This window comes from Macaca fascicularis, chromosome 12, assembly GCF_037993035.2.
Source record: "Macaca fascicularis isolate 582-1 chromosome 12, T2T-MFA8v1.1".
Taxonomy (NCBI): domain Eukaryota; kingdom Metazoa; phylum Chordata; class Mammalia; order Primates; family Cercopithecidae; genus Macaca; species Macaca fascicularis.
Window position 1 is genome coordinate 54,425,711 of NC_088386.1, and position 26,977 is coordinate 54,452,687.

A 26,977-nucleotide genomic window follows, 5' to 3' on the forward strand; every position below is an offset into this window, starting at 1 on the left:
CTTGCTTTCTTGCTTGCTTTCTTGCTTGCTTTCTTGCTTGCTTTCTTGCTTTCTTTCTTGCTTTCTTTCTTGCTTTCTTTCTTGCTTTCTTTCTTGCTTTCTTTCTTGCTTTCTTTCTTTCTTTCTTGCTTTCTTTCTTGCTTTCTTGCTTTCTTTCTTGCTTTCTTGCTTTCTTTCTTGCTTTCTTTCTTTCTTTCTTTCTTGCTTTCTTTCTTGCTTTCTTTCTTTCTTGCTTGCTTGCTTGCTTGCTTGCTTGCTTGCTTGCTTGCTTTCTTTCTTGCTTGCTTGCTTGCTTGCTTGCTTGCTTGCTTGCTTGTAGAGACGGGGTTTCACCGTGTTAGCCAGGATGGTCTCTATCTCCTGACCTTGTGATCTGCCCGCCTTGGCTTCCCAAAGTGCTAGGATTAGAGGCGCGAGCCACTGCTCCCAGCCTGTGTAATGTATTTCATGCGTTTCCGCAGGTGCTGTGTGGTTGTCCTCCTTAGCTTTTAAATAGCTGCTGTTTTGTGGAACATTGTGATTACTTCACTGTACTTCACTGGCATCTTTACTTTTGTGTTCTCCATCAGAGCTGCGTTCATGCTCATCTCTTCCTAGACTCCTGGGGGTGGAATGACCTCTTGTCATTAGAATCAGGGCAGAGAGAAAATACTTAGCAAGTATGTCTGAAGGAATAGATGTGCCTTCTGAGCTTTATAACAGCATTTTAAGGTATAGGTAAATATGAGCAGTTTTCAGCCAAGGAAAGGAGTCAGACAGCCTTCCCAAAGTCACACAGCGGCTGTGTGGAAGTGAGTGAACTGAAACTTCAGTTCAGTTCTCCTAACCCCAGCAAAGCACTTGGCATTGTTTTGTTGTTGTTGTTGTTGTTTTGTTTTGTTTGTTTTGGAGGCGGGATCTCGTTCTGTCAGGCAGGAGTGCAATGGTGTGATCGGCTTACTGCAGTCTTGACCTCCTAGGCTCAAGCAGTTCTTCCACCTCAGCTTCCTGAGTTGCTGAGATTACAGATGCATGCCACCACACCCGGCTGATTTTTGTATTTTTTGTAGAGACAGGGTTTCGCCATGTTGCCTAGGCTGGTTTTGTACTCCTGCTCTCAAGTGATCTGGCATGAAATACTGTGCCCGCCCTTATTTTTTATTGTTTTTTAAGGCTAGTCAGGTGAAGCAGTGGGAATGGGAAATCCTCTGTTCTTAAGAAATAAAACATGGGCATCGGCTTTCTCTCCCTTGAACTTTCAACTCTTAAATTTTCTTGTTAAATTTTTAAAAAGTTAATTTCTAAAGCCATCTTCTGGTTTGTCTGAAGAGAAGACATTACCTTTTGTCCTGAATTCTCTCCCTCGAACTTTCTCTCCCTCAAATTTTCAACTCTTTAAATTTTCTTGTTAAATTTTTAAAAAGTTAATTTCTAAAGTCATCTCCTGGTTTGTCTGAAGAGAGGACATTACCTTTTGTCCTGAATTGCTTTTATTCCATAACAAATAGTATTTCAATGCCTTCTGTATGAATGTATGTTCTGAGGTTTCAAATACCTACAGTGTGTATTTGACACTATCACTCTGGTCATTTAAAGAGTACTTAAAAATTTAAATCATTTTAATATGAAAACCCTTTCTCATGGTTTGGACCATGCACTAATGCACTAGTATCTCTAGTGCACTATACATATCTGATTTTCACTTTCAAGGAGGGATTTCTATCTCAGAGTAATGGAGATTATAACTATCAATGGATCCTAATCTTTTTTATTTTGTGGTTTCTGAATAATAGAGTTGTTTTGCAATTCACTATAGAAGCAAGAATCTCTTTTGGGGTGAGAGGTGGTGCATAGGAGCAGAGGAGAAGGGATATATAGGAATAGAGTGATATATTTTATTTTACTATTTTTTCTTTATATTTTTTAGAGACAAGGTCTTGCACTGTTGCCCAGGCTGTAATGCAGTGGTTCATAGCTCACTGCATCCTCCAACTCGGGGGGGTCAAGCAATTTTCCTGACTTGGCCTCCTGAGTAGCTAGGACTATAAGCGAGTACCACCACACCTTGCTAATCTTTTATTTATTTTTTGTAGATATGGGGTGTCTACTTGCCTAGGCTGGTCTGCAGCCCTTAGGCGCAAGCCATCCTCCTCCCTTAGCTTCCCCAAGTGCTGGGATTACAGATGTGAGCCACCACACCTGCATAGAGTGATACATTTTAAGAGTACAAGGTAGATTAGTCCTCACTGAGAATGAAAAGAATCAAATCTAGGTGTTCGTGTCTCAATTTGAGATCTTCATGTTGCCAAAAGTTGAGTTAGTTTTGATTTGCAACTTTTTAAAACTTTGTAATCAAGTTGATTTATTTGTGGGTATCGTAATACTATTTTGCCAAATCATAAATGGTTACCTTTACTGCATTGGGATTTGAGAATATACTTTAGGTTTTAAAGTTGCAATCTTGGCATCATGTATGAATTATCTCACAAAATAATTACTGTTAGGAGAAAGAACTGATCTGATTTCTTCTTTTTAAACCAGTGATACTAAAGGTGTATTTAAGCCTGTTTTGAGTTTGTTGAAACATTTGAAGCATCACTCCAAAGTGGAAAGATGGAAGGCTTGGAGCTAGACAGAGCTGAGTGTGAATTTAAATTTTTGCCATTTCCAAACTAGCCATTTATGGGGCTGTTCTTTGCTTTGTTTGTTGTGAGGATTAAAGGAGATAATGGGTGTAAGATACCTATGCCTTGTCTAGTTAAGTATTCAGCAAATACTAATTCTCCCCCAGCTATTATAGTGAGATGGGGATTCCCTGTGTTTGCATAAGGTTGTCCTGTAGCTCTTTCTGTATTTACATATGTGATCTAGTCTTGAAGGTGGCTGGCTGGGGGGGCTTAGTGTTGTGTGTTGAAAATTGCTAGAAACTGAGAGTTGGTTATTATATTGCCATTGAACTTTCTGTGTAATGGATGGTTACCATGTGTTTGTGTTATTCTCTGGTAAAAGGCACTTTTTATACCAGTGGAGTGTAAATTCCAATGTGAAAACTTTCATCTTTGAAAACCCTGAGCTAGACTCCTGTTATCAGCCACTCCAGCGTTATCTGGCGCTAGAGGCTAACCAGATCCCATTAGGCAATCCTTCCCCTCCCTGTAGCACATTGCCTGAGGGCGGGACTCTTGGAAACTTCAAACTGAGGCTCCACATTGCTGTCATTGCTTAAGATCTCCCCTGAGTTTTTATGGAATGGGATAATGAGAAACCTTCCAGGCAGAGGGGCAGTCTTATACCTGTCTCCATTCATTTTGCCTCCCTTCCTCCTCCCTGCCTCCATTTAAATCTTTCCTGTTCTTTAAACCCTATGATTCTCAGGATGCTTCCCCAGACAGCTCTTAATTCCACCCTTCTGTCTGTATTAAACATATTAGCACTGACACCCACTGCCTTACCCATTGCCTTGACCTTTTTGATGCTCATCTCGGATTACAGCCGACCTGAGGGCATCTACCAGCCAGCCTGCCGTGTCCTGTGCATCTCTGGCCTGGCCCAGCCTTGGGTGCACTCTGCCTGATTCACAGCAACTGATTCTGTTTCTTCTTTGTCAGATCCAGCACTCTTTGTCTTGGAAGAATTCTCTGTAAGGTTTTCCACACAGCAGCCTTCTCTCCATTACTTTTAGAAAGAAACGACAAAAGTAACTTAAAAATAACTTGGTGGCTGAATGTGGTGATTCACACCTAAAATCCCAGCACTTTGGGAGGCCAGAGTGGGAGGACTGTTTGAGCCCAGGAGTTTGAGACCAGCCTGGGCAACATAGTAAGACCCCCCAAGTCTGCAAAAAAATACCAAAATTATTTGATAGCTGGGTGTGGTAGTATGTGCCTGTGGTCCCAGTTACTTGTGAGGCTGAGGTGGAAGGATCACTTGAGCCTAGGAGGTTGATGCTGCAGTGAGCCGAGATCTCATCACTGCAGTCCAACCTGGGTGACAGTGACAGCCTGTCTCAAAACAAAAGCAAAACTTGGTATATGTCTTCTTTAAGTGTTTTTCTTTTCACATACATATGTTAAATAAATGCCATACTTTTTGTTGTATAACTTGATATTTTTGTACACACATAGTGTATTATAGTAGTATGCATTCTTCTAGAAATGATTTCTAGTGATTGCATGTAATTCATTTTCCAGCCTGTAGGTGTAACGTAATTTTTTCAACTATTTACTTATTACTGAATTTTAAATAACACTGCGGTGAACATTATTCTAGTTTTATTGAATGACTTACAGCAATTAACTGTGTGAAATTAACTAAATATAGTAGTTTATTTCAATACATTTGTGGAATATGTTCATCTTATTAGTATCTGAGTAATTTATACCATGGTCCAGAACCGAGCTAGGTGTCAGGGGTACACGTAGACATAAGTATTATAGTACTAAGGATAAAACAATGTGTATACCAATAGGAAGGGATGTCAGCTACTTAAGTAAATAGACTTTAATTATTTAGATAAAATAGGCATGAAAGAACTTTAATGTATGCAAATTTATAAAACATCAACCAGCAGCTATTTATACCTCTCCATGTGTGGGGTGGTGGGAGTAGGGCACTGAGATGCAGACTGTGGCAAAAAAAAATCTACCTTCTTTATGGACTGTAGCAAAACAATCTACCTGATTTATGGTTACCTGACATGGTCTCTGAAGAGAGTGGGGACAGAAAGATGTAGACCTGGGTAGCTTTGGAAAATGATGTTTTGACTATAAACTATTAAAACTACCAAAAAAAGAAAAAACTGCGCATAAACGCTGTACTCTAGTGGGTAAAGTTTCTCATGGGACACAGGTTGACAGTTGCAACACTGCTTTACGTATGTACAAGGGTAAAACAAATACTGAAGGGGTGGTAGATGGAGAGAGCCAAGTTTCCCACAGCTGGAGAGGAAAGTCAAAGGTATGCAAGGAAGGAAGGCTAGAACGAACCTGTGGGACTGTGTTAAAGTCAGAAACCTCAATGTGAACTTAGGTTTAGCTTCACATAGATACAGAAGTAATTATATTTTCGTGTGTATTCATGGATTAGGACACACATGTATTTCCTGGATCTGTTCACTGAAAGAACTTAGAAGCAATAACACCCTGGTAGCAAAAAGTATACCCAGATCTTGGTTCCTAAATTCCATTATCTAACCACAGTAAGCAGGACTCCATGAAGAAATGGATAATTATAGGTCTGGGGCATCTTGCATTGTCCAAAAATAAGGAAGTGCTCATGAAACAAAGGATGTGGGCGTGTCTGAAGGCCATACCAGCCAACCTCAAAGAGCTCCTAATAGCCAAAGCTGGAATAATTTGAGCAACAAAACAAATACTAGGATGTACTGCATTATAGTCCAATGTATAAAACAAATATACCTGCACATAACTCTATCCTGGGAGAAGAGACTTCCTTATAGAAGAAATTTCAAGTAATGTTTGCAGATACCTCCCCCTTCACTAGCTAGGCCTTAATCCTCCGTACTCCTTGAGTGTGGACTGAATTTAGTGACTCACTTCTAAGAAACAGAGTGTGGAGAGGTGGCGAAAAAGTAAATTTACAGTGGAGAAACCTGACAGACACTACCTTGGTCAAGTAATCAAAGTTTAACACAACCAGCAGTAAACCATGTTCAGACATGAAGAAAAGTTTCACTTTGGGAGAATTGCTCGAGGCCAGGAGTTTGAGACCAACCTGGGCAACATAGTGAGGCCCCATCTCTACAAAAATTAAAATTTAAAACTTAGCTGGGTGTGGTGGTGTGCACCTGTAATTCTAGCTACTTGGGAGGCTGAGGTGGGCACATTGAGGTTCCAGTGAGTCGTGATTGTGCCACTGCACTCTAGCCTGGGGGACAGAGTGAGAACCTGTCTCAAAAAAAAAAAAAGAAAAAAAAGTTAAAAGAAATATACAGGGAATACTGACATACCCCCATCTAGATTCTATAATTAAGATCATGCAATCTGGGCTTTATTACATATCTACCCATCACACCATCTTATTTCAAAAAGTATTTCAAAGTAAATTGCAAACATCAGTACATGCAACCCCCCAGCCCCCACCCCCCAACAAAAATTTGTTTAAAATGTAGTTTCTACCTTCTCTGCCAAGGTGGTTGTGCAGCACCTACCAGCCACAGCACAGTTGACGCTATGTGATTGTGTCCTGTTGAGCCTCGAGGAGGATGGGAAATTGGAGAGGATGTAGGTGATATAGGCACGTTCCGAGGTGAGCACAGATGTGTGTGATCGGGTGACCCACTTGACTGACATGGATCTATACTTGTGGGCGCTGGGGGCATCATGGGATCAGTGAAGATCCAGAAAATAGCAGCCGTTTTCTGACACGAAGGCAGCTTTAAGGATGATGAGAAGGGATGGTGAGTCTGCTCTGGGACAGAACTGAGCTACTAAAGTTGTAATAATGTAGAGTGCCCGAGCATTTATTTGGGGAGAGCCAAAGGCCTGCCTCACCATGCCATTCTCCCCTCCCCTCTGATCCCTTGGGAAAATAAATAGAGCGGGAGGAGAGAGGGTTTAGCTCAGGAAGGGGCAGGAACACTGATCAGCTCATCAATCAGGAGAGTGCAATTATGCAGAAAGGACAGAAATCACTCCCTGAAGGCCACAGACTTGGGGATTTGCCCAGAAGAAGACCTTACAGCTGCTAACAGTAGCCCTATTCAGTTGGGGTGCATAATGATTTTAAAACTAATCAGGAACCAAAGCCTGAGGCTGGGGACAAGCACAAATATCTTGTTGACAGAGCAAACATCTAGATTTTGTCAGATAGGAAGTTTCCGAGGAGGTCAGAGTGATGTCATGGTGTGCACTAAGCTTTCATCCTTAAACAGATGGGCCCCTGAGGTACCATCTGCAGCTCCCTGGGGCCCTTCAAAATGACTTCCTATAAATTAAATTGTCCTAAATTGGTATCGAGAAATTAGTGTGGTAGCCATATACCAGAAGCAAAACTAGACAAAGGAAGGAAATTTCCATGGAGTTACCCGTTTCCTTTTCCTCCCTTGCTTTATAAATAGCAAGGGAGGTTTATTATTTTGGTCAACTTTCTTGGTTAGCACGTGAATATTATTGCCTCCCCCAAATAGCCATCCAAGGTAAACTTCCCTTTCTCCTCTTAAGCTGGGACAACTGCATTTATCCCTACCTAAGCCAGCGTCAGCTGGATATTTTTCATAAACTGTCTTGCTATTTTGGGCCTTCTGTTTTTGTTGAGGAGGAAGTAGTGGTTTTGTTTCTGGTTTTTTCTTTCATCAAAGGGATGTTTGTTCTGGAAGGGCAAGGGGAAGGGATTCTTCTCAGTCTAGATCAGAGGGAGAAAATGTTCGACATCCTATGTAAGTGGCTGATGATGAGTCTTAATTGGAGAAACATTTCAGAACAGAAAGTGGGTCCACTGTACTCATCCTTTTATTTATTCAACACTTACTGGCACTTCGATTTGCAATGGACGGTATAGCCTCTGTTCTCAGGGAGACAATCAAAAAATAGCAAAGTAAAGTTTACATAGGTGTGAGTGGAATATTAGAGAAGCTGGGGCAGGGGGTTCAAGGAGGGGGTAATTTTTCTTTTTTGAGATGGAATCTTACTATGTTGCCCAGGCTGGTCTCTAACTCCTGGGCTCAAACGATCCTCCCACCTCAGCCTCCCAAATAGCTGGGATTACAGGCATGGGCCTCCATGCCCAGCAGGAGGTGATTCTTGAACTGTGTCTCAAGGGAGTAGCCAGGTGAAGTGGGAGTTGGGTTGGGGTATGGGGGACCACCCTAGCCAAGGCATGGAAGGTGAACTGGGTGGTGTGTGTGGGTAAGTGGATGGAGTGTGGGATGTGGCAGGGAGCTGTGAAGAAGGTTGGCTTGGAACAGGAGTGAAGACCAAAAGCCGGGGGAGGTACTTGTGGGTAAGTGGGTAGGCTAGGCACCCAGGCGGGAAGCTGGGCTGTTAGCACATCAAGCCTGCTGGCTTCTGTTATCTGAGTAAAATGGGAAGAAAGGGCATTTGCTAGAGTAGGGAGGAGGAGAATGATAAAAGTTTGAAACAGTGGTTGCAGGGAGTGGGAGGAGGGCCTTTTAAAATATTAAGGTCTTTTGAATTAAGAGGATTCAAGTGCAGTGGCATCTTTCTGCACGGTGATGCAATTTCTGTGGTCTTTTGGGCCCAGGGTGTAGGTAAGGACAAGCTGAGTTGTGTTATTAGTTCCCTTGGATTTGGCTAAAGAAGAGGGTTGCAGACAATTGAGGGTGCTGGTAAGGGGGTGATTGGTGGCGGGGTCCACACTGTGGGAATGAAGAAGGGGATATACTCAAGGGACATCTGAGAGCAAGGACCTCAGGAGGGAGGGAGGGGGTGTGCGAGCCAGAAGGATGTGCCAGAAGGAGGCTGTGGTCACGAAGCAAGAGTATGGAAATATGGCTTCTGACTGAGGTGTGACCCTGGGAATGGCTGGCCAGAGTCAAGAGCCAGGGATCAGAGCTCAAGTGCAGGCGTAATGAGAACATCTGCTGTCAGTGACCCTGCACTGGGCACTGCCCTAAGTGCTTTGGACTATTTATTCAATCAGCCCCACTAATAGGTACTATTATTTATTGCCGTTTACAGGTGAGGCAGCTGAGGCCCAGAGAGGTGAAGTAATTGCTCAGGGTCATGGAGTTAATAAATGATGGAGTGGAGCTTCTAACCCAGGTTGCCTCCTCTGCTCTTGTTCCTTCAGGAGCTGACTACTGGGCAGGAGCGTCTCTCAGGAGAAAGAGTGGAAGAGAAAATTGTGAACTAAGGCCCCCTGCCCCCTTTTCCTGTTGCATGTGAAGTTATCAAAAATAGGTAGGTGATGGCTGAGGATTGGGGTAGAGTGTGGTATGGCTGTGAGTAGTGACCCAGAGGGATGAATCTTTACATGAGGTTGGAAGAGAGGACATGAGCTCAGCCTGGGTGCCCCTTCTCATCTTCCACCTGAATGCCCTTTCTTCCTGCTGACCTGCCTGAGGGGACCCAGGCTGCCCATTGAGTCTGAAGTCAGCAAGCTGATCGTGAATTTAGGTGCATGAACACAGGGAGGAGGAGTCAGTGAGGAGGACTGAGTATTTTTCTGATGCTGACAGACCAAATGCCAAGGGTGAGGGTAAATCATGGCCAACCACCTGGCTTTGTAGATGATCAGCAAACTGCAAATATCTTGCCACAGATTTTGTTTTTTAGCAGAATGGTGTGAAATACATACACAAGGAAACAGATTTTATCCAACTCCTTCACAAAGATTTTGAGGTCGTAACCTATAACTCCTAAGGCGTGGCCAATGGTATTTGTGATCCTCTGGGTGCAAATGTGGGTTTGTCTCAGATACTTGGGTTTAGTGAGGTGTTTGTGAGCTGCTGAGGAGGGAAATGCGCTCTTGAGAGTTTCTGTTACTTTTATGTGTTTACTTTGGGTTCAGCAGGATTCTTTCACTGTCTTGCTGGTGGTTCTAAAATCTGTGCTAAAAGCAGGCTGCCTGAGCAGTGCTTTCTGTGTAATAGAGGTGACCGTAGAGAGTGTGGTTCTGTGATTATATAATAATTTTGAATAAATAAAAAGATGTCTCATGGCAGGTCCTATAAGGGCAGCCTGGAAGCGACATCATGAGGGATTAAGTTGCACTGCAGCTGAATCTTGCAGCTATCAGACATGCAGCAGTATGTCAGCTGTAACCTCCAGGTGTAAATAGACTTCATCAGCATCGCTGGAAAGTGCTGGGAGGATCCAGAGTACTGCGGGATGCTGCAGAACTTTGTTCCTGGCTGTGGTAGGTTTTTAACCCCTGTAGCTGGCTGGATCTATGGAGCTTTACATAGTGTATTTCAAGGAAAGGTAGAGGGTGTATGTGCTCACTGGTGCCAAATTCAGATTGATCGTTTTACTGTTTCCATTTCTGCCCCTTTTCCCCAGCTAAGAAACAGGAGCTAGGTGGAATTTGCCTTAAAATGAAAATAGGACTAAGGTAATGATAACAGAAATAGCCCTTTGTTTTGGGAAATAGTAATGGCTAACCTTATAATGACTAGTTACCTTCTGTGCCTTTTTGGAATTACCTAACAGGCTGCTTGGGAACAGGATTGTGTCTTATTCACTGCCATATTCCTCAGCCAAAAACAGTGCCTGACTTTTAGTAGGCACTCTTAATAAATGAACTTCATGCAGATTAGGATTCTAAAGCACAGAGAGGTTATGTTGCCTGCCCAAGGCTACACAGTTAATGGATTGGATTCCTTAACAACAGGTAGAGCAATAAAGTGGAAGTCACAGAAATAGTTTCCCTTCAGAAGCTCTTCACTGACAATATTTGCCGAGGAGACCAGCTTGGTCATGGAGACCCTAACCCAGCAGCACTAGAGGAATTAAAGACATACACACACACACACACACACACACACACACACACACACACAGAGAGAAATACAGGATGTGGAGTGGGAAATCAGGGGTCTCAAGAGCCTTCAGAGCTGAGAACCCTGGAACAGTATTTACCCACATATTTATTGACAGCAAGCCAGTGATAAGCATTTTTTCTATAGATTATAGATTAACTAAAAGCATTTCTTACAAGAAATAAAGGGATGGGCCGAAACAAAGGGATGGGTCTGGCTAATTATCTGTAGCAGGAGCATGTCCTTAAGGTGCAGATCGCTCATGCTATTGTTTGTGGTTCAGGAATGCCTTTAAGCGGTTTTCTACCCTGGGTGGGCCAGGTGTTCTTGCCCTGATTCCGGTAAACCCACAACCTTCAGCATGGGTGTCATGGCCATCATGAACATGTTACAATGCTGCAGAGATTTTGTTTATGGCCAGTTTTGGGGCCAGTTTATGGCCAGATTTGGGGGCCTGTTCCCAACAATATTGACCATGGTTTTAGAGGAGGCTTGAATAAAACTAAAGGCCAGGAGCGGTGGCTTACGCCTACAATCTCCGCACTTCGGGAGGCTGAGGCGGGTGTTATCGCTTGACCTCTGGAGTTTGAGACCAGCCTGGGCAACATGGTGAAACCCCATGTCTACAAAAAATACAAAAATTAGCTGGACATAGTGACTTGCTCCTATAGTCCAAGCTACTGAGGCTGAGGTGGGAGGATCACTGGAGCCCAGGAGGCAGAGATTTCTGTGAGCTGAGATCACAGTACTGCATTCCAACCTGGGTGACAGAGTAAGACCTTGTCTCAAAAAAAAAAGTAAAATTTCTGTATCTATTAATGCTAGTTTTTAGAATTCATTTTATTAAATATAATTTTATGATATAATTTTATAATTTTGTTATGAGGATTAAATGAGAAAGAACTTACAACAGTCTGTACCATGTAAGTGCTATATGTGTTTGAAAATTTGTCTTGTCTATTCTGAGACACTACAAAAACAAAAATGAAAAACAAAAATTTGCCTTGAATGTCATTTTTTTTTTTTTTTTGGATATTTGATGTCTTACTTGGTTTTAATTTTGAAGTAAAGGCCAAAAAAAAATTTTTTTTAACTATGGAGATGTCTTTAAGACTAGACCTGAATAAGAAAAGGTAATTCAAGATACAACAGGAAGGCCAAATGAGGTCTGATTTTTAGTAATTAGAATATTATGGCTGGGCGCAGTGGCTTACGCCTGTAATCCCAACACTTTGGGAGGCCGAGGTCCATGGATTGCTTGAGTCCAGGAATTCGAGATCAGCCCTGGCTAACATGGTGAAACCCCCATCACTACTAAAAACATGAAAATTAGCCAGGAGTGGTGGTTCACGCCTGTAGTCCCAGCTACTCTGGAGGCTGAGGCAGGAGCATTGCTTGAAACAGGGAGGTGGAGGTTGCAGTGAGCCAAGATGGTGCTGCTGCACTCCAGCCTGGGCAAGAGAGTGAGACTTCGTCTCAAAAAAAAAAAAAAAAAAAAAAAAAAAGAATGTCACGTTACAATCTGAACACTACATTAATACAAAATATTTTATAAGCCAAACAACTAGAATGCACAGTTTTAGTAGGAATTGTTCACACAGGACCAAGAAAAGTATATTAGGAGAAAGTGTTATTGTTTGGTATAGTAGTCTTTAAACATTTTTCACTTACAATCCTTAAGTAAAATACTTTTTGCTCATACCTGCAACATTTGTAAATTTATAATTACACACAGTTTACTAAAGCTATTTCCATTATAAAATATACAAAAACAGAAATAATGAGACAAGTAAACGTGACTAAAAATTTCAATATTTTCTTTCTATACCCCTAAAGATATTCTTTTACTCTCTTTTAAGACATCTGGTTTAGAAAGAGTAATCTAGAAGAGGAGATGCACAGCATTTTTTGAAGGAGAGTTTATTATTTCTTTGGAGTGATATGTGGATGAGATATTGACCGAAAGGTAAATTGTTAGACAGACTGAATGTAGGATGTTTGGGGAGTAAACCAGAAAGCTATCCCTGGCCATCTGTCTAAAAATACTGGTGAGGTATCACAAATCAAACTTCTAAGGATTAAAGTGTCCCCATTAGAATTTTCAAATCACTTCCTCATAACTGCTAATGCTGTGCACTCTGGAATAGGGGAAAAATGTAGTTCATACACAGGTATGCAAAAATGCTTTTAAATTTGAAAGGTATTTAACTGACAGTCATGCACCATCTAACGTTAGGTCAACGACAGAGCACATATACAATGGTGGTCCCATACGTTTATATTGGAGCTGCCTTATATAGGTGTACTGTTTTTTATCTTTAATACTGTGGGTTTTTTTGTTTTGTTTTGTTTTGTTTTGAGACAGAGTTTCGCTCTTGTTTTCCAGGCTAGAGTGCAATGGTGCAATCTCGGCTCACCACAACCTCCACCTCCCAGTTTCAAGCGATTCTTCTTGAATCTCAGCCTCCCTAGTAGCTGGGATTACAGGCTTGCGCCACCACACCCAGCTGACTTTGTATTTTTAATACAGACGGAGTTCCTCCATGTTGGTCAGGCTGGTCTTGAACTCCCGACCTCAGGTGATCTGCCTGCCTTGGCCTCCCAAAGTGCTGGGATTATAGGCGTGAGGCACTGCCCCTGACCATATACTGTGTTTTTACTGTGCCCTTTCTATGTTTAGATGTATAAGTACTTACTATTGTTTTACAGTTGTCTATAGTATTCGCTACAGTAGCATGCTGTATGGGTTTGTATCCTAGGAGCAATAGTCTCTACCACAGAGCCTAGGTGTGTAGTAGGCTGTCCCATCTAGGTTTGTGTACGTACACTCTGATGTTGACATGGCAAAATCTCCTGACACATTTCTCAGAACGTATCCTCATTGATAAGTGATGCATAACTGTATTCCTGAATGGAATGGTAAGGAGGCCAAGTTAATCTTTCAGAAGTGAAGAAGTGGAGATGAGATGAAATCCCTGGACGTAATGTGGACAAGAGCTGTGGGTGGATGGATGAGTAGTGAGGAGGTGACTTGGCTCAGGTCCCCCAAACAGACCAGGGTAAAGGTGGCCGAAAACTGTGACAGGGCAGGCGCAGAGCCTAAAGTGGGGTGCTCGCCTTCATTATTGTGGAATATTTGCTGGTAAATTAATCTTACTTTATTAAAAGTAATTCACAAATTAACATTTTCAAAGATTGTCAATCCTTCATGTGTAAAATATCACATGAAGAGAGATTATCAAGTTCAGCTGGATCAATTGAAAAATTTGCCCCTGTGGATCAAATTCAGATTTTTTGAGTGGTTTTATTTTTGAGAAAATTTTTATTTCAAGAGAAAGTAACAGCTATTGTTACTGGAATTTCAGCTTATGCTGTGATCAATATCTGTTATACAATTGCTGTTGCAAACTATGCAAGCATTACTTTGAACTGCATCTGATACAGGTTGGTAGTCCAGGTCATTACTTGCAAATTGATGAGTCCTGTAGCAATAAAATCAAGTATCACAGCTGTGCCCCATTGAGGGAAATATGGGCTTTTGGTGTAACCCATCAACGAGCTGTTGATTATTTGGAAATTGTTGGTGACAGTTCTGCCCAAACTTTGCTGCCTATTTTGCAGGTGCAGGTTTGCTGCTGTTCATGGGCTGCATAAAATAACATTCAGCCTTTCCTTGGTTTCCAGCATGCTCAGGTTAACCATAACGATTCAACGTTCATTTCCTGTTGCCTTTTGGTGTGCATACCCAAAATGTCGTATCTTATTGGAAAAACAAATGTAAAGCAAAGTGCGAGACCTTGAGAGGAGTTTGTCTTGGTATACTAGACTCATAGTTGTCTGAATGTATGCGGTGTGATTGATTTGGAAATAATGCTTTCAATTCTCTTTTACTGCATATATCAAATAATTTCCTGTTAACTAATATGATGTTTTGGTTTTTGGTTTTAGTATGTCTTAGTACAAATATTCAAGGACAAATTCTTTAATTGAATATGTCTTAGAGACAAAGTATTCGGTTGATCTATTAAACTATCCTCTGCTCAGCCGGGCGAGGTGGCTCACGCCTGTAATCCCAGCACTTGGGAGGCTGAAGCGGGTGGATCACGAGGTCAGGAGATCGAAACCATCCTGGCTAACATGATGAAACCCCCGTCTCTACTAAAAAAAAAAATTCAAAAAATTAGCTGGACGTGGTGGTGGGCGCCTGTAGTCCTAGCTACTCTGGAGGCTGAGGCAGGAGAATGGCTTGAACCCGGTAGGCGGAGCTTGCAGTGAGCTGAGATCGCGCCACTGCACTCCAGCCTGGGCGACACAGCGAGACTCCGTCTCAAAAAAAAAAAAAAAAAAAAATTATCCTCTGCTCAGCTGGGGAGAGTCCTGTAGCAGGACTCCCAGGGCAGAATTCATTGGCCTTGCAACATCAGTAACCACCTAGACCAACAAATGGTAATGAATATGAATTTAAATTCATATGGGATGATGGTTGGGGCAAGCTGATCATTCATAGTTTTCTAGTGACGTTGGGGACTCGACTTAACTACTGAAAAAAGGCAGCAATTTCAGGCATTTAGAATTAAAACTATCCTTGAATAACTAAGAGCAGGTTGGAAAATAAATGATAGATTGCCCAAAGCTTCATTTTCACTTGAGAGTGTTTAAAACTACCTACTTTGATTAGATGTGAGCTCATAAAAAAATAAAACTAAGCTAAGAAAAAAAAACTATGTACTTAACAACCATTATCAAACACAGTATGAAGGTGCCTCAAAAAAGCTAAAAACACAGCTACCATATGGTCTACCAACCCCACTATTGAGTATATATCCAAAGGAGAGGAAATCAGTATGTTGAAGACATATCTGCATTCCCATGTTTATTGTAGCCCTGTTCACAGTGTCAAGATATGGAATCAACTAAAGTGTCCATCAGCAGATGAATAGAATGGAATATAAAATGGAATACTATTTAGCCATAAAAAAGACATTGTATCATTCGAGGTAACGTGGATGAGGTTGGAGGACACTATGTCAAATGAAATAAGCCAGGCACAGAAAGGTAAATACCGCATGTTCTCACTCATACGTGAAAACTAAAAACGTTGATCTCATGGAAATAGAGAGTAGAATAGTGGTTACTAGAGGCTGGGAAGTGTTGGAGGATGGTTGGAGGAGCTGGAGGTTGGTTAACAGATACAAAATCACAGCTAGATGGGGCAATAAATCCTAGTGTCCTATAGCAATCTAGGGTGACGATAACTAACAGTAATTCATTGTATATTTTCAGATAGCTGGAAGAGTGGATTTTGAATGTCCCCAGCACAAAGAAACGATGAAAGTTTGAGGTGATACATATGTTAATTATCCTGATTTGATCACTATACATTGTATACGTGTATCAACATATCCCACTACCCTCTCAAAAAGTTAGCAATAATTTACAAATTTAAAAAAATCTGTGTACCTAGTACTGGAAAGAAGGTAGAAATTGACAACATTTCAACAATGATGACATTCTATTTAACCACAAGTAAAATATTTAAGTGTTACTGGAGTATTTCCAGCAGAAAGATTTCACAACAAGAGAGAAAAGATCTGGAAATAGGTGGGCAGATGTTAAAGAACCAGAGGAAATAGCAAATATGGACCACTGGTGCATGCCTTTCATTCCTCAGTAACTTCCTCGAAAGATGAGCTATGTAGGGAACTAGTCTGGCAGTATTCAGCCCTGGAGTTTTCTTAAATGATAGTTATGCTATCATTCAGAGAACATTAGTAGTAAGATTCTTATCCTTAATTTTACATAAAAAAGACTAGTCATTTTCATAACTAATTAGTTGATGCATTTGTGGCTTAGATGGGGAAAAATTGAGAAACTATGATAGTTGGCAAATACTTAGAACTGACAGGAGTAAAATTAGAAACTGATAAAATAAGAATTTGGGGTTGCTAGGAGTCCTTGAGAAAAGTAGCCTCACTAAAAGAGTGAATCAGGGAAAAGTTATGCTGATTCTAGATGCATTACTCATTATGAGAATGCAAGCATGCCCTCTTCACTCTTGAAGTGGAGGCCGTGGGCGCATCGAGGGAGGGCCTGGCTGTGGCAGGCATGCCTGCAAACCCTGGGGGTCTGCCTCACATTGTTTGTACAGTAAAGAAAGATTTAATACTGGCACGTGGCTCTAGTTTACAGATTCTAATCTGCCAAATCCTATTTCAAGGATGTGGACGGGAGATTACATTGAGAACTATGTGCTTATAGAAATGAATGAAAGGCTTTTTTGTTGTTGTTGTTTAAATGAAAGGCTTTAACATTTTTTCTCTGAATGACCTTAGGCCGATCACTCATTCACACTGGATCTTAATTTCTTATCTAAAAATGAAGGAACGGTTTATTGGAATAGTCTCCTAAAGACTGTTCTGCTTCTAAATCTATCCATTTTGGTTTTTTTTTTCTTTGTTTTGGTTTTTGTTTTGAGAGAGGGTCTTGCTTTGTCGCCCAGGCTGGAGTTGAGTGAGTCTGTTGTGAAGAGCTAAGGATGGAAGGTGGTGTTATTTAATATTACCCCCATGAGTCTTCCGGGGCTTTACATACAATAGTTGCTTTAATCCTGCATTATTCATTCACTCTATAAATCGCACCCATGAGTTTAGGATATCACTGTCCCCATTTTACAGATGAGAGTGAGTAACATGGACAAGTTCACTTTACTACTACTGGTTAGTTAAGTGGACTTGAGGTGGACTACATTGAGAAATAGCTGTAATAATGATATCAGTGAGTCATTGTAAGGTTTAAATGAAATGAAAAAAGTCATTGTTTTGGGTATTAGAATTGTTCTGGTTTTTCTCTTTCTTCCTGTGTTCTCACAGATTACTTGGAAGTTAAAAAAAAAAAAAAAACAAAAAAACACCTTTTTTGAAGATAGTAAGATCTCAAATTCTACTCCTCAAAGAGGAAACAGTGTTTGGATTCTTGGGATCTGATGGGGGCAGGCAATAAATGGTACATCAGTTTTCCCTGTCTGAATTCTGAACCAGTTCTGAGAGACAAGGAGAAAGAAAACATATGGAATTCAAATTACACCTTAATTTTTTTTTTTTTTTTTCCCACAAGACAAGGTCTCACTCTGTTGCCCAAGCTAGAGTATGGTAGCAGGATCATAGCTCACTGTAGCCTCAAGGTCCTGGCCTCAAGCCATCTTCCCTTCTTAGCCTCCTGAGTAACTGGGACCACAGGTACACACCGCCATGCCTGGTCAAATTGCACATTTTTAAGATGATAAAACTAGTATCAGAGACTTTGACTTAAATTTTTTAAAAATGATTTTTATATGTGCCAACAGTGCACATCCCACTCCTGAATTCCACAGTAGAGACAGCCTGCCTCCTGCTTCTGGCAGTGTTGGGCCATCAAGGCTTCCCACATGGGGCCAGAAGGCTGACCAGACTTAAATCTATGCTTCCAGAGAGTAGCTCGGTCCCCAAGAAGGAGGAGGGAAGGGCTGGGACCCATCCCCAGTCTCTGTTCCTAAACTTCCTGGGTTAGGAAATTCACTAGACCTTCTAGGAAGGGTGCTAGTGACAGGCCAGAAGAGGAGCCCAGATGGTAAGCTAGAGGGGTGCTGTCCTCATAGAAGGAAACAGGAACCAGGCAGACCCATCCCACCCCTGGGCCTCAATCATAAATGCTCTTGTGTTTCCTAAAGCCAGCATCATTCAGAATAAATTATTTTCTTTTACTTGAGATACCAGCTTTTGTAAAAGTGAAATTGGATTAAAAACAAACAACAACAACAAAAAACCTAACCTTGTTGTTGCTGAGGCCAATGCTGCTGCTGTTTCTATTTTAGTAGAAGTCAAAATAGAATATTCTGGCATGTACGATTCACTCCGTGCTCTAAGAAAGTCACTGTACATGATTGTGCCGATGGCAATGTCTTTCAGAACCCGAATTCAAACACGTGCCTCTGGAACCTTAAAATACCTTGGTACTTCTATTTTTTTTTTTTTTTTTTTTTTTTTGAGATGGTGGGTAGATGGAAGACTTCATATTAGCAGAAACTGCCCCTCTCTGTTGTGGTGGTTGAAGTATCTGCCACACAAGAGACCCAGTTTTAAAGTCGTGCTTTCCCTCACACAGTTTTTTCCTGATAGGAGTGGAAGATATTGAGACCGAAAATTTTTGTGGGCAACTGACTTGTCAATTTCTGAAGTAACGTTTTTATTTAACAATGAGTAAAACAAATTTGCCCAGCTAAATTATTCAGAGGAATTACAAAACTTGTCACTTAGAGTGGATGTTGGGATATTCAGGTCATTTAGGAGGCTGTGGTTAAAAATAAAATGACCTAAATATAAAGCTCTACTTTTTTAAAAAAGGGAAGTTTAAGCTTTTAATTTTTGTTTGACATTGGTCCTAATTCTGTTTCTGTTGGGGGGATGTAGGAGGCTACTCTTCTGGTGTTCCAAATAAAGAAAAATTCTTCTTTTCTTATTGGTAGTTTTGCATGGTATTTATGTAGCTCTGTTTTTTAGCCAGGATATATAAATTCTGTATCCTTTTTGATATATTAGGGGGATGTATGTGTGTGATGGAGAAATTGGAGAAGGTCATAAGCAAATGACTCTCTTCCAAGAAAAATTGAAGACAATTCATTAATTGTTCTAGTCATTCTTTTTGTACTTTTAAGCAAGGAGCATTTGAAATATGAACTTGTCCCAATCTGCTTTTGGGCAATAATTGGAGCATAAAATGTTGAAAATCAATTATGTATTTAGGGAGGATGAAACAGGCTGACATATTGAAGGCATATTGTATTATGTTTGGTGCACTAACCAGGACAGTTACGTCATATTCCTGCAGTAAAATTGTGTCTCGAGAGGGTGAGACACAGAGGATCACACATCCTGATGTACTCAAACTTCACAGAACATAAGAGTGTTTATAATAGGCCTGCCATCTGTCCTGGGAAAGAGTCCTATCTTAAAAATTGGCTATGCTTTTGTTGTTGTTGTTGACTGATAAGCAAAGAGTTTGATATTTTTGTTTTATACCTGCTTATACTTGATTTATAGCAGTGTGATAATTTCACAATGTATTATGTGTTCCCTATGCTGGTTAAGGGGGTAAAATCTTTGCAGGAGAGGGTAGAGAGAGTTTTAGATTTCTCCCGTAACCCCAACGTGCCTGACACAGTACTGACGGTCTGTATCCCCAATTGTAGATTTGCAGGAGATTTGCAGAATATTGTCATGTGTCCTCCGGATAGGAGAGGCACCCGAGGACTGCGTTGTGTTGTCTGAGGTCACATAATTGGTAAGCAGCTGTATTAGTTGCTAGGGTGGCTATAACTAAGTACCACAAAGTAGATGGCTTAAATAACAGAAATGTATTGTCTCAGAGTTATACAGAGACTGGACGTCCCAGATCAAGCTGTTGGCAGAGCTAGTTCTTTCCTAGGCTCTGAGAGGGATCTGTCCTGGGCCTCACTCCTTGACTTGTAGAGGGCCATCTTCTCCCTGTATCTCTTCATGCCATCTTCCATCTATGCATATGTCCAAATTTCTCCTTTTTAAAAAGACACCAGTTAAATTGAATTAGGGCCCACCCTAATGACTTCATTTTAACTTGATTAACTCTGTATAAAGAATCTATCTCTAAATAAGGTCACATTCTGAGGTATTGGGTGTTAAAACTTTGTATTAGTCCATTTTCATACTGCTGATAAAGACATACCTGAGACTGGGCAATTTACAAAACAAAGAGGTTTAATTGGGCTTACAGTTCCACATGGCTGGGAAAGCCTCACAATCATGGCAGAAGGCAAGGAGAAGCAAGCCACATCTTATATGAATGGCAGAGAATGAGGAGGACACAAAAGTGGAAACCCCTAATAAAACGATCAGATTTTGTGAGACTTATTCAGTACTGTGAGAACAGTATGGGGGAAATTGCCGCCATGATTCAATTATCTCCCACTGGATCCCTCCCATAACACGTGGGAATTATGGGAGTACAATTCAAGATGAGATTTGGGTGGGGACACAGAGCCAAATCCTATCGTTCCACCACTGGCCCCTCCAAAGCTCATGCCCTCACATTTCAAAACCAATCATTGCCTTCCCAATAGTCCCCCACAGTCTTAACTTATTTCAGCATTAACTCAAAAGTTCACAGTCCAAAGTCTTATCTGAGACAAGTCCCTTCCGCCTATGAGCCTATAAAATCGAAAGCAAACTAGTTATTTCCTAGATACAACGGGGGTACTGACATTGGGTAACCACAACCATTCCAAATGGGAGAAATTGGCCAAAACAAAGGAGCTACAGGGCCCATGCAAGACTGAACTCCAAATCTTAAAAGTTCCAAAATGATCTCCTTTGTCTCCATGTCTCACATCCAGGTCACACTGATGCAAGAGTTGGGTTTCCATGGTCTTGGGCAGCTCCACCCCTATGGCTTTGCAGGCTACAGCCTGCTTCCCAGCTGCATGAGTGTCTGCAGCTTTTCCATGTGCATGGTGCAAGCTGTTAGTGGATCTACAATTCTGGGGTCTGGAGGATGATGGCCCTCTTCTCACAGCTCTATTAGGTGGTGCCCCAGTAGGGACTCTGTGTGGGGGCTCCGACCCCACATTTCCATTCTGCACTGCCGTAGCAGAGGTTCTCCATGATGGCCCCACCCCTACAGCAAACTTCTGCCTGGGCACCCAGGCATTCCCATGCATCTTCTGAAATCTAGGCAGAGATTCTCAAACCTCAATTCTTGACTTCTGTGCACTGGCAGGCTTAACACTATATGGAAGCTGCCAAGGCCTGGGGGTTATACCCTCTGAAGCCACAGCCCAAGCTCTATGTTGGCCCCTTTCATCCACGGCTGGAGTGGCATGGACACAGGGCAACAAGTCCCTAGGCTGCACACAGCACGAAAACCCTCGGCCCAGCCTACAAAACCACTTTTTCCTCCTAAACCTCTGGGCCTGTGATGGGAGGGGCTGCCGTGAAGACCTCTGATATGCACTGGAGACATTTTCCCCATTTTCTTGGGGATTGACATTGGCTCTTCATTACTTATGCAAATTTCTACAGCTGGCTTGGATTTCTCCTCAGAAAACAGAATTTTCTTTTCTATTGCATTGTCAGGCTGCAAATTTTCTGAACTGACATGCTCTGCTTCCCATTTAAAACTGAATGCCTTTAATAGCACACAGGTAACCTTTTGAATGCTTTGCTGCTTAGAAGTTGCTTCTGCCAGAGACCCTAGAACATCTCTCTCAAGTTCAGAGTTCCACAAATCTGTATGGCAGGGGCAAAATGCCACCAGTCTCTTTGCTAAAACATAACTGGAGCAAACATAACCTTTGCTCCAGTTCCTGATGAGTTCCTCATCTCCATCTGAGTCCACATCAGCCTGGATTTCATTGTCCATAGCATTATCAGCATATTTTGGTCAAAGCCATTCAACAAATCTCTAGGGAGTTCCAAACTATCCCACATTTTTCTATCTTCTTCTGAGCCCTCCAGACTGTTCCAACCTCTGCCTGTTACCCAGTTCCAAAGCCGCTTTGACATTTTCGGGTACCTTTTCAGTAGTACCCCACTCCTGGTACCAATTTACTGTATTAGTCCATTTTCATACTGCTGATAAAGACATACCTGAGACTGAGAAATTTTTGAAGGAAAGAGGTTTAATTGGACTTTTCTACGTGACTGAGGAACCTTCATAATCATGGTGGAAGACAAGGAGGAACAAGTCCCATCTTACATGGATTGCAGCAAGCAAAGAGAGAATGAGGAAGATGCAAAAGCAGAAACCCCTAATAAAACCATCAGATCTCATGAGACTTATTCACTATCACAAGAACAGTATGGGGGAACCACTCCCATGATTCAATTATCTCCCACTGAGTCTCTCCCACAACACATGGGAATTATGGGGGTACAATTAAAGGTGAGATTTGGGTGGGCACACAGAGCCAAACCATATTAGACTGTGACATGAATTTTGGGGACACATAGTTCAACCCTAACAGCAAAGATGTGGGGTCACAGTCTCTTTCTATCTCCTAATACAGTAACTTCCTCTGCCCTGTTTAATAAATATTTGTTTTTTAGTTTATATGCAGCTTGGTCAAATTTGTTTTTTTGTTTTTCTGTTTTTTTGTTTTTTTGAAATGGAGTCTCTCTCTGTCGCCTACTGTTGCCCAGGGTGGAGTGCAGTGGTGCGATCTCGGCTCACTGCAAGCTCTGCCTCCCGGGTTCATGCCATTCTCCTACCTCAGCCTCCTGAGTAGCTGGGACTACAGGTGCCCGCCACCAGGCCTGGCTAATTTTTTGTATTTTTAATAGAGACAGCGTTTCAGCGTGTTAGCCAGGATGGTCTTGATCTCATGACCTCATGATCCACCCACCTTGGCCTCCCAAAGTGCTGGGATTACAGGTGTGAGCCACCGCACCCAACCCAGCTTGGCCAAATTTTCTACTCGAAGAAATATTTACTCCACTTCTTATATTTCCTTCCATTTCTGGTTTATGGATTGGAATCCTTTTCTTAGATGGTGACAGTTTTGCTTGAGGCTGTTTTTCAGTGAATTTTAAAAACATTTATCTCCACCCTGTTTGATCCTAGGAGTATAAAAGTAATTGCTATTTGATGTACACATTGGTTTTAAAGAGGCATAAACTACGTACCTTCCCTATGATCTTTTCCCTTTTAGTCTTTTTGGAACACTTGTTTGGCGCCCTAACAGGGGAAAATGATCAGTGTTTGAGGGTTTATTATACGGGACATACAGCCCCCTGGGGAGTTAGGACCTTAACTGTTAGGAAACAGTGGAAATCAAGCGGCCAGGTGGTTCTTGAGTTTGGGTTGGTACTCAGAATGTAATATTTATAAGATGGAAGGTATTATATTCTCTCACCGTGAATTACCAATAGTATTTTAAGGAACCTTTTATGCCAAACAACATTTGTGCCAAAAAGGCATCGTTTATTTAAGAAATTCACAAGTGCAGTGGAGTTTCTCCTTAGAGCTGGGTGTCTTCTGCCTGACTCAAGATTGTAAACTCACAGGGGATGGCCCTGTAAATGTTAGGAAGTAAGTATTTGCAGTGGTTCTGAGTTTAGAAGACTGTGAATGCAGACTGGATATACCTGTTCTGTGTGTGTGTCTCAGGTTAATTACAGTTTTCAAAGTAATGTTAAATTTGCTTGTATTTCACTTTTTTTTTTTTAATGAAAGAGAGATGCCTTGCAGATGAGCAGTCTGGGTAACAAATATACATATATGTGTGTTGTGTGTATATATGTATATTTGTTACCCAGTTATATACATATATATACATATATAGTTATAGTTATATACATATATACACATATATGTATATATAGTTATATACATATATAGTTATATACATATATACGTATATATACATATATATACGTATATATACACATATGTGTATACATATATGTATACATATGTATATGTACATATATGTATATATGTACATATATGTATATATACATATATACGTGTACATATATATGTACACGTATATACGTATATATGTGTATATGTGTATACACACACACACATATACATATGTATATATGAAAGAAAGGGGAGGGAGAGCATTAGGACAAATACCTAATGCATGCAGGACTTTAAACCTAGATGACGGGTTAATAGGTGCAGCAAACCACCATGGCACATGTATACCTATGTAACAAACCTGCATGTTCTGCACATGTATCCCAGAACTTAAAGTAAAATAAATAAAAAAGAAAGAAAGATGCCTTAGAAAGTGGCAGCATGTAGAAATGTAAAAATAGTACCCTGATTGGGATGTTCTCCTGTGTGTGTTGATTTATAGCCCAGTGGGTCTCTTAGTGTATGTGTGCGTTTTGAATACTGTTATAGAACAGGTGTGAATCAAACCTCTTGTCCGTGTTGTGTAGCATCCCACAGTTCAAAGGCAGCCAGTTACATAGCGCTTGGCAGGAAGCCTTCCATTTTGAATATTGGTTGAGAGATAAGAGAGAATGAGGAGTCTGTGTGGAGCATTTTATTATGAAGGAAGCACAGCCCAACTGCTGTAGACAGGTATTAAAAGCCTATCCCACTGGCTTCATCCTATATTTGCTACAGATGCATTCCCACAAGACCTCCAGATAGAAAAGGAAGCTCACTGTTCTGCTGCACAGCTGTTAAAATAGTTAATACTGCGCTTCCCAACTATTATGGGATGTGCCATATGTGGCCTTTGAGAACATAAACTGATAGTGCATTGGGGGTCTTTGGGATTATTAACAGTATAATTCTAGCAAACAGCAGACAAAATTATGTAGGCTACAGTAATTCTTTCTTTTAAAAGACTGTGGTAAAATATATGTAACATAGAATTTACATTTTAATACAAAATGTAAGTGTACGGTTCAGTGGCATTAAGTACATTCACATTGTTGTGCAGCCATTACCACCATCCATCTCCAGAACTTTTTTGTCGTCCCAAAGAGAAATTCTGTACCCATTAAACAATAACTTTCCATTTCTCCTTCGCTCAGCCCCTCTAACCTCTATTTGACTTTGTCTTTATGAATTTGCGTATCCTAGGTATCGCATACAGTAAAATTGCCTATTTGTCCCTTTGTCTGATGGCTCTAGTAATTCTTAATTGTATCTATATAGCTTCTACTATGTGCCATTTTCTTTTTGATCATAAAGTGATTTAGTAGATGACTTCAGAATATTAAAACTTGAGGACAAAAAAGAAAGAATAAAACTCAAGGACAGAAATTTGAAACTCTCATTATGCCTTCTGGGGCCTGAAGGTAGTAACATCTAATATTTGTAGAGCAGTTCCTGTATCAGGCACTTTGCAGATAATAACACATTGACACTCATGCCAGCTCTGTGAGGAAGATACTATGAATAACACCCTAATTTTGCGGATGGGAAACTGAGGCCCAGAGAGATGAATTCCTTGCCTAAGATACTGACAGGGCTGATGTGCAGCAGAGCTGGGATTGCAGCTCAGCAGTCTGCTCCAGAGCCCAAGCTCCTACAAGCTCCTTAGGTGCACAGGTGCAGTGGGCGGGGGGAGGGAAACTGCAGCCCAGCAGCCAGGCAGTGAGCTGAAGGAAACAGCCAGCAATCTTCAGCCCAAGTTGGGAGTGATGGGAATAGAGATTCTGCACAGGTGGTTGCTGAGTGGGAATGCAGGCATGATACTGCTGGCATTTGCAAATTTTCAAGAGAAACTAGAAATCCTTATTTATGTGTAACCTCCTTTCTGTGTGTTGGTAGTGGGCCACAGATATTGTGTGGCCCACTACCTTCAGACTTTTGCTCTGGAGGTTTCAGGACAATCTTTTTCTTATCCAAACCCCTCAGCAGTTGGTACTTCTGGGACAGTCGTCCACTTGTCTGGACGTGGAGGCAGTATCTTGATGATCTTTGCTTCCCTAGCTGCAGCTTTCTTTCTTTCTCTTTGGTTTTTTTTGGTTTTGTTTTGTTTTGTTTTTTTGAGACAGAGTCTCGCTCTGTCACCAAGGCTGGAGTACAGTGGCATGATCTCTGCTCACAAAGTAGCTGGGACTACAGGTGTGTGCCGCCGTGCCTGGCTGATTTTTGTATTTTTTTTGATAGAGACGGGGTTTCGACATGTTGGCCAGGCTGGTCCCAAACTCCTGGCCTCAAACAATTCACCCGCCTCAGGCTCCCGAAGTGTTGGGATTGCAGGGGTGCAGCTGCAGCTTTATATAGCAATGGTCAGTAAATGTGTGCTGAGCAAAAGAGTCTTGAAAGCACTCATGACTTCTTCCTGAGTGCTGCCAAGAGTTCACAGAAAATCTAATTTAAAACAAAATAAAACTAGTCGATTTTGAGAGGATCCTGTCTTTTCATGTAGAACCTCATAATTTATTGTTTCATTAGGGGCTTCTTTGAATTAACAATTCTAACTAGAATAGGACTTTATTTTTTATTTTTACTTCTGAGATGGAGTCTTGTTCTGTCGCCTAGGCTGGAGCGTGGTGGTGCAATCTCAGCTCATTGCAACCTCTGGGTTCACGTCTCTAGTCTCAGCTTCCTGAGTAGCTGGGATTACAGGCACATGCCACCAATTTTTGTATTTTTCGTAGAGACGGCGTTTCGCTGTGTTGGCCTGGCTGGTCTTGAACTCCTGGCCTCAAGTAATCCGCCTGCCTTGGCCTCCCAAAGTGCTGGGATTACAGGTGCGATTATAGGTGTGAGCCACCGCACCTGGCCTTAGAATAGGACTTTAAAGTGATTTTTTTTCCTTCAGAAAAAGTCCCACCAAAGAAATTTAAATATATGCTGTATGTAACATACAAACCTAAACTTCCTTTTTTTCAATAACAGCCACAGTATTTATGACATACTTACTGCATGGTAGCCACTGTGTTAAGGGTTTTACATGCCTTATTTTTTTTAGTGTGAAGTCACCTAAGAATTTGTGGATTTGGACTGAATTTAGATTCAGAAAGGCTTGAACATATCTAATACAATGTATTATTG

General features: G+C 41.3%; 1 protein-coding gene across 29 annotated transcripts in view; it reads left to right on the forward strand.

Annotated features, from left to right (window-relative positions):
* The window catches only part of TANC1 (tetratricopeptide repeat, ankyrin repeat and coiled-coil containing 1), a 265,441-nt gene that overhangs the window by 25,026 nt on the left and 213,438 nt on the right, over positions 1 to 26,977 (forward strand). For 13 of the 29 annotated variants that reach the window (XM_065525539.2, XM_065525538.1, XM_074009201.1 and 10 more), the window contains exon 2: positions 8,749 to 8,858. The exons of 14 other annotated variants lie outside the window; for them this stretch is intronic. The gene's annotated coding sequence lies outside the window, so the exon portion shown is untranslated. Of the gene's footprint in view, positions 1 to 8,748; positions 8,859 to 9,678; positions 9,817 to 15,721; positions 15,780 to 26,977 lie in introns of those variants that run through there. 2 more of the 29 variants (XM_065525540.1, XM_065525542.1) reach the window with 2 other exon arrangements.